Genomic DNA, 8,669 nt, shown 5'->3' with positions numbered 1-8,669 from the left:
GCAAGCAAATTACCTGACGCACTTGTAAAAATTCAGTTTACAGGACCCTAACCCCAGAGTTTTTGATTCCTTAGGTTTTAAGTGAAACCTTGGAATCTGCATTTTAACAAGAACCCTGGGTGATTTTAATGCAACTGATTTACGGGCTTTTCTTAGAGGATAAGCATTCAGTCTACCTGAGGTAGGAGGTTTTGTTTGTTTGTTTGTTTGTTTTTTAAAGGAAGGTTTTATCAGCATGAATAAAGTTTATAAACTCCAAATTTTGACTTAGTCAGAACTTACTCTTCTCTGTACAATTTCAAAAGAGGATCTTTAGATTAGGTTTTTGCTGGTGGGAAGGTTTTCTGGGTCTCTGGAGAGTTTTGTTGGCATTAAAACGTTTCTGGGTGCCTGGGTGGCACATTTGGTTAAGCGTCTGCCTTCAGCTCAGGTCATAATCTCAGGGTCCTAGGGTTGAGCCCCACCTTGGGTTCCCTGCTCCTTGGGGAGTCTGCTTTTCCATCTCCCTCTGCCTGCGTCTGCCCCTCCCTATGCTCCCTCTCTCTATCTCTCTCTGTCAAATAAGTAAATAAAATCTTTAAAACAGAGTGTTTAAAAATAAAAAATAAAATCTAGCTAGTAATTAGATAGAAATTTCTGTTTTGGCTAGTAATTTCTAGCTAGTGATTAGATAGAAATTGTCCTCTTTAAGAGATTGCTTCTGCTGAATGTGTTAGCAAAGAAGTGGCACCAGACCAGAAGAATAAGACAAGAAGGAAAAATCTTTGAGGAAAATCTAAGCACCAGTCACAAAAATAAAGCAAATCTCATTAGCCAAAGAACAGTGCCTAGGAGTGTGACAGAGAACGAGGAGCCACTATTGCCTCCTGAATGCCATCTGAAAAACCAAAAGGCTTTTTTAAAACATTTCTCAGTGTGCATGACCTCTTAGAATATTGTAACCCAAGTGGGCCCCAATCCCTTAAGATCTGCAAGAAATAAAGATGCTCTAGAGAGTTGGCACAGTATGATACAAGGAATGGAAAATAAAATTTAGGAGGAAATGAAAAATGTTTGTCTATATTTCAGATAGTGGCCATTTGTTGCTTTTGAAAGTATGGAAGACTTTTATAATAAATAACACAACCATATAAATCATGACTTCTTGCTTGTAAGAGGAAGATTCAATACTGGAAAATGTTCACAATAGCAATTTATTATTTTTCTCCTTTGAAGATCATTTGAAAATGAGCTCATAGAAACACAGACACCGGACTCCTCGCCACTGAAAGGGGCCAAGAGGTCATTAGTTGAACCTGACACTCGAGGAAGCAGAATCCCTCAAAAAATGTTTTTGATGGGACAACCCCAGCGCTGCTTAAACACTTGAGTAATGGAGAACTCACTGCCTTACCTCTCTTTCAGACGTTTCGAGCATTGTCAAAACAAGAAAGATATGAATGGTGGTAGCAAAGTCCCTTGGAATGCATGGTCCTATACAAAGTAGATAAAATGTGAAAGAAACATGAAGGGGATCTTCTAATTATTTATTGGCCAAGTAGAAAGAATAAACTGTACTAGCTAAACTGCTTTCTCCAGTTTCCATTTTAGGCATTTATGCTGTTTGCCCACTACCTAGTAGGCTGCTGGAGTTCACTATAGGAAAAGTAAATATTGTCATTTCAAATAAAGAACTGTTTATTATATAACAGAACAGAAGCTGCCTTCTATTTTTGAGACTCTGCTAAGTTAATTGGGGACAGTAGCCAAAGCAGCTGCCCAGGAGATGGTGTTTTCCAACAGCTACAGTCCTTCAAGCTAAACTGGGTTCACGTGTGTCTACAGAGTGGCAATCACATTGTTCTTGTCGTTGAATGTTCTTTGGCTCCTGGTGGGAATGAGTAAATGGGGGCACCATTTGTACTATTTTACCAGCCCTTTTGATGCCTGCAGGGAGAGCAAACTATTAGGCAAGACAGATCAAAGCTGAACCTGACGGCCTGCTACCAGGAATGGGAGTTAGCCCAAGACTCCTCTTAAGAAACAGGGAAAGGTTGACTTAATGCCTATTTCCATCTAACTCAGTAGTTACAAAATGTTGGTAGATTTGGGTCTGAGCTCAATTTTTTTTATAACTTCTCCACGTCCACTTTGATGATTTCTCTGCTGCCCACATTTTGAGAAACATTGGTTTAAGAGCATGATAGGGAAAATAAATGTGGATTGAGTGTGATTTAAGATAAACACAAAGTTTTGGTTAATGAAAGAATGTTTTTCAGGAAAAATAGTTTGCACATTTTTAGTGCTTTCTGTTTTTCCAGGGGCTTCTTACATCTGATGCTCACTTGTGAGGTGGACAAGGAAGCACAATATTGCTAACTCCGTTTTACAAATAAAGCAACTCAGATAATGAGTGTATAAGTGATTGGATATGTGGTAGAATGGAGGCTAGACCCACATTGTAGTCTCATTTCTAACAGGTCAAAAAATGTAGATATTCCTTAAACGTTTTAATGGATATAAGACATTTCAGGAACTTAAAAAATTTATCTAATTGGGGGCGCCTGGGTGGCTCAGTGGGTTAAAGCCACTGCCTTTGGCTCAGGTCATATCCCAGGGTCCTGGGATCGAGCCCCGCATTGGGGAGTCTGCTTCCCTTCCTCTCTCTCTGCCTGCCTCTCCGCCTACTTGTGATCTCTCTCTGTCAAATAAGTAAAGAAAATCTTTAAAAAAAAATTATCTAATTGTTCTCTTATGAACGGACATGTCTTTTTATCCTCCCACCTTTTTCTTTCATAAGTGACTATCTTCACACATATATCTTTGAGTATTTGTGTGAATATTTCATTAGGGTAAATGGCTAAAAGTGAAACTGCTTAGTTAAAGGGTGTGAGTTTTATTTTATTTATGTATTATTATTTAAAGATTTTATTTATTTATTTATCAGAGAGAGAGCACAAGCAGGGGGAACAGCAGGCAGAGGGAAAAGCAGGCTCCTGGCTGAGCAAGAAGAATGATGTGGAACTTGATTCCGGGACTCCAGGATCAAGACCTGAGCCAAAGGCAGGTACTTAATCAACTGAGTCACTCAGGCATCCCAAGGGTATGAATTTTAAAATTTAGGTGTATATTGCTAAATTGTCTTTCAAAATGTATACCATTTGCACTCCCTTTGACAAGATACAGTAGACTATTTTTCTTTAGATGCCTATCAATACTATTTAATCTTTGCAAATCTGATTGGGAAAATGTGACTAATTTTTAAATTTTCTTCTTGTTGTTATTAAATTATAGCATATTTTCGATTATGTCTACTATATATATAATTAGATAAGAAAGTGTACAAATCTGAATTATATGGCTCAATAACTTTTTCCATAGGTATACATCGGAGTAACCATTATGCAGATCAAAATACAAAACTTTCCCTTTACCTCAGAAAGTTATTTTTCACCGCTTCACCTACCCATCCCAGGGACAATGACTCTCTGACTTCCATAGACACCAGTTCATTTTCCCTGCCTGTTCTTGAATTGAATATAAATGAAATCAAACAGTGTTATGATGTCTTTCTCTGCTCAGTGTATCTGTGGGATTTATTGTTGTTGTATGTAGCAGTAGTTCATTCTTTTTTGTTATTGTTTTAGTTTTGTATTTAAAAATTTATGTATTCGAGAGAGGTGTGCATGCACAGTTGAGGGGGGTAGAGAGTGGGAGGTAGAGGGACAAGCAGACACCCTGTTGAGCTCTGAGCCTGGCTTAGAGCTCCATCTCATGACCCGGAGATCATGACCTGAGCTGAAACCAAGAGTCAGACACTCAACTGACTGAGCCACCTAGCCACCCCTTTTGTTATTGTTTCATATTCCACTGTATGAATATACTGTAGATTAGTGATCCATTCTCCTGTTGATGGACATTTGAATTGCTTCTAGTTTTTTACTGCAATAAATGAAGCTGCTATGAACATTTTTGAACATGTCCTTCATTAGATATATCTTCTTAATTGTATACCTACAGTAGAATTGCTGAGTCATAGAGTGTAGCTTTAATAGATACTGCTTAGTAGTTTTCTTTTTTTTTTTTAAAGATTTTATTTATTTATTTGACAGAGAGAGATCACAAGTAGGCAGAGAGGCAGGCAGAGAGAGAGAGGAGGAAGCAGGCTCCCTGCTGAGCAGAGAGCCCAACGCAGGACTCGATCCCAGGACCCTGAGATCAGGGCCCGCGCCGAAGGCAGCGGCTCAACCCACTGAGCCACCCAGGCGCCCCGATACTGCTTAGTAGTTTTCTAAAGTTACACTCCCACCAGCAATTGTATGAGAATTCTACCTTCCCCATATCTTTCTCAATTTTCAGTGTTTTTATGCTTTTATATCTTAGGATTCCTGATGGATATATAATAGTAACTTGTGTTTTTAATTTGCATTCTTCTGATGAATAATGATGTTGACCATGTTTTCATTGCTTATTGGCTACTTGGATATTCCCTTTTGTGTGGTGTTTGTTCATATCTTTGCCCCCCCCCCTTTTTGGTCATTTTTGATTTGTATGAATTCTTTATACATTCTGGATATAACTTTTTTGTCACACAGATGGATAGCTAGCTAGCTAAAGTATTATTTTAGTTTGTGACTTGCTCCTTTATTCTCACGCTGATAATTCTAACAAACAAAAGTTCTTAATTTCAGTTAAATCCAATTACGTTTTTATTCTTCTTTGGTTATCGTCTTTTGTATCTCATATAAGAATCTTTGGGTTACCTGCCTGGCTCAGTTAAGAGAGTCTGTAATTCTTGATCTCATGGTCATGAGTTTGAGCCCCATGTGGAGGATAGAGTTTACTTTAAAAAAAAAAAATCATGGTGGGTTGCTGGGTAGCTTAGTTCCTTAAGCTTCTGCCTTTGGTTCAGGTCATGATCCTAGAGTCCTGGGATCAAGCCCCACATTGGGCTTCCTGCTCAGTGGGAGCCTGCTTTTCCCTCTCCCTGTCCCTCTGCCCTCCCCCTGCTCATGCTCTCACTCACTCTCATTCTGTCTCTCAAATATATAAAAAAAATCTTTAAAAAAACCTTTGGCTACCCCAAGGTCAGAAGAATGTTCTCCTATGTTTTCTTGTACAAGTTTGAATATTTTAATTTGACACTTTGGTACTTTTTTTTTTTTTTAAAGATTTTATTTATTTATTTGACAGAAAGAGATTACAAGTAGACAGAGAGGCAGGCAGAGAGAGAGAGAGAGAGAGAGGGAAGCAGGCTCGCTGCTGAGCAGAGAGCCCGATGCAGGACTCGATCCCAGGACCCTGAGATCATGACCTGAGCCGAAGGCAGCAGCTTAACCCACTGAGCCACCCAGGCGCCCCAACACTTTGGTACTTTTAATGTTAACACTTTTATATTTGTGAGCTGTCTTTAATTTTTGTCTATGGTCTAAGGAAAGAATTAAGTTTGCGAAGTTTTTTTAATCCCCATATGCATATATAATAGTTCTAGCATCACATGTTAAAACAAACAAGCAAACAAATAAAGAAATAATTTTCTTCTGCAGAATTACATTAGCACCTTAGAGAGAAAATATTTTACTAGTAAATATGTTAGACATGTTTTTTTGATTTTTTTTGTAGATAGCTTTTGTCAGATTAATAAAATTCACTTCTACTCTTAATTTGCTGAGAAGTTTTGCCCTGAGTGGGTGTTTATTTTATCAATGCATTTTTCTGTATCTACTGAGATAATTATATGGTTTTGTCTTTTCTTCTGTTAAGTGGTGAATTACATTAATTATTTTATTTTATTTTTAAAGATTTTATTTACTTATTTGACAGAGAGATAGAGAACACAAATAGGCAGAGCAGCAGGCAGAGGGAGCAGGAGAAGCAGGTTCTACACCGAGCAGAGAGCCTGATGTGTGGCTTGATCCCAGGACCCTGGGATCATGACCTGAGCCAAAGGCAGCCACTTAACCTACTGAGCCACACAGGTGCCCCCATTAATTATTTTATAATGTTAAACCAACCTTGCATTCCTGGGATGAACATATTTGCTTATTGTATTTTTGTTAAGTCTCTGTCTTCACTTTGCTGATGTTTTTACTTAGAATTTTTGCATCCATATGCAGAAAGGATTTTGGTTTTGGCATCAGATTTATGTTAAACTCATAAAGCAAGTAGATAGATTTTCCTTTTTGTCTAAACTCTGCAAGAGTTTGAGAGAGATTATCATTATTTCCTCTTTCATGTCTGGCACAATTTATCTTGAAAGGCACCTGGGCCTGGATTATCTTTATGAAATTTTATTTTTATAATTTTTAAAAAGATTTTATTTATTTATTTATTTACTTGACAGAGAGCACAAGTAGGGGGAACAACAGGCAGAGGGAGAGGGAGAAGCAGGCTTGCCACTGAGCAGGGAGCCCGATGTGGGCTTGGTCCTAGGACCCCGGGATCATGATCTGAGCCAAAGGCAGATGCTTAATGGACTGAACCACTCAGGTGTCCCACCATTTACTTCTTTTTGTATCTGTTTTGTTAAGTTGTATTTTTCAAAGAATTGTCTACATTGTCAAATTTATTGGCATTAAGTTGTTCATTGTATTCTCTTAGTATCTGTAGAATATATACTACATCAGGGGTGCCTGGGTGGCTCAGTGGGTTAAGCCGCTGCCTTCGGCTCAGGTCATGATCTCAGGGTCCTGAGATCAAGTCCCGCATCGGGCTCTCTGCTCAGCAGGGAGCCTGCTTCCTCCTCTCTCTCTCTGCCTGCCTCTCTGCCTACTTGTGATCTCTCTCTGTCAAATAAATAAATAAAATCTTTAAAAAAAAAAAAAAAGAATATATACTACATCACATTTTGAAACTCCTGATATTGGTCATTTGTATTTTCTCTCTCTCTTACTGATTTTTTTTTAAGACTTTATTTTTTCATTTTATTTTATTTTTTACAAAAAATTCTTTTTTTCTTAAGATTGTATTTATTTGACAGAGAGAAACACAGTGAGAGAGGAAACCCAAGCAGAGGGCATGGGACTGAGCCACCCAGGTGCCCCTAAAGACTTTATTTATTTTTTTTTTAAAGATTTATTTATTTATTTGACAGAGAGAGAGATCACAAGTAGGCAGAGAGGCAGGCAGAGGGAGAGAGGAAGGGAAGCAGGCTCCCTGCTAAGCAGAGAGCCGGATGTGGGCCTTGATCCAAGGACCCTGAGATCATGACCTGAGCCGAAGGCAGCGGCTTAACCCACTGAGCCACCCAGGCGCCCCTAAAGACTTTATTTTTAAGTCATCTGTACACCCAGGATCAGGAGTTGCATTCTCCACTGACTGAGCCAGCCAGCTGCCCCAATTTTTGCTTCATATATGTTAGAGCTTTGTTACTATGTCTATACAAATAGGATTACTGGTTTTTATGAAATATTCTTTTTTATCTCTAGTAACAATTGCCTTAAAGTACATTTTGTCTCATAAATACAGTCATACCAGCTTTCTTTGATTAGTATTTTTATGCTATTTTTTTCCCAACCTTAGATTTTCAGGTTGTCTGTGTCTTTATGTTTAAATGTGTTTCTAATGAACAGCATATAATTTAGTTTTTTTTCTGGAAACTGATATCTACTTACTTTTAATGAGGTTATTGATACAATGGGGTTTAAGTCTACCATCTTCTATTTGTTTTCCATTGGTTTTATTGTCTTTATTCTTCCTTCCTGTTTCCTTTTATATTAAGTCTCTATTTTTTAAAGATTTTATTTATTTACTTAAGAGAGAGAGAAAGAAGAGAGAGAGAGAAGGAGCAGGGGCAGGGGCAGAGGGAGAGAGAGAAGCAGACTCCCCCTGAGCAGGGATCCCTTTGTGGGGCTCAATCCCAGGACCCTGGGATTATGACTCTAGCCAAAGGCAGCTGCTTCACTGACAGAGCCACCCAGGCGCCCCATATTTCTGTTGTTTTAAACCATCCAGTTTGTGGTGATTTATTATAGCCCCCCAGGAAATGAATACAAAGCTTTTCAAGAAAATTAAAGAGTTTATTAAGATAAATATTGTCATATTCTTAATACATCTATTCCTAGGTTATTGGATTCTATATTTATTTATATTAAACATTTCTTAAATTATTTATAAAATTTTTCAATTTTACGTTTTAAAATATTTATATATTTTTATATAAAAATGTTTTTAAGATGTTATTTACTTTTTTTTTTTTAAAGATTTTATTTATTTATTTGACAGAGAGAAATCACAAGTAGACGGAGAGGCAGGCAAGCAGAGAGAGAGAGGGAAGCAGGCTCCCTGCTGAGCAGAGAGCCCGATGCGGGACTCGATCCCAGGACCCTGAGATCATGACCTGAGCCGAAGGCAGCGGCTTAACCCACTGAGCCACCCAGGCACCCTGTTATTTACTTATTTAAGAGACATAGCACAAGTGTGCGGAGGGACAGAGGAGAGCAGGCTCCCTGAGCAGAGAGCCTGACAAGGGGCTCCATCCCAAGACCCTGGGATCATGACCTGAGCCAAAAGCGGATGCTTAACTGAGCACCCAGGTGCCATAAAAATATTTTTAATTTAAGTAATCCCTACACCCAACTCAAACTCATAACCCTCACGTCAAGAGTCACATGCTCCTTATTGGTGGGAGTGCAAACTAGAGCAGTCACTTTGGAGTACAGTTTGGAAGTTCCTCAAAAAGTTAAAAATAG

Source organism: Neovison vison, chromosome 13, assembly GCF_020171115.1.
Source record: "Neovison vison isolate M4711 chromosome 13, ASM_NN_V1, whole genome shotgun sequence".
Lineage (NCBI taxonomy): Eukaryota > Metazoa > Chordata > Mammalia > Carnivora > Mustelidae > Neogale > Neogale vison.
Note: the sequence above shows the minus strand (reverse complement) of the source record.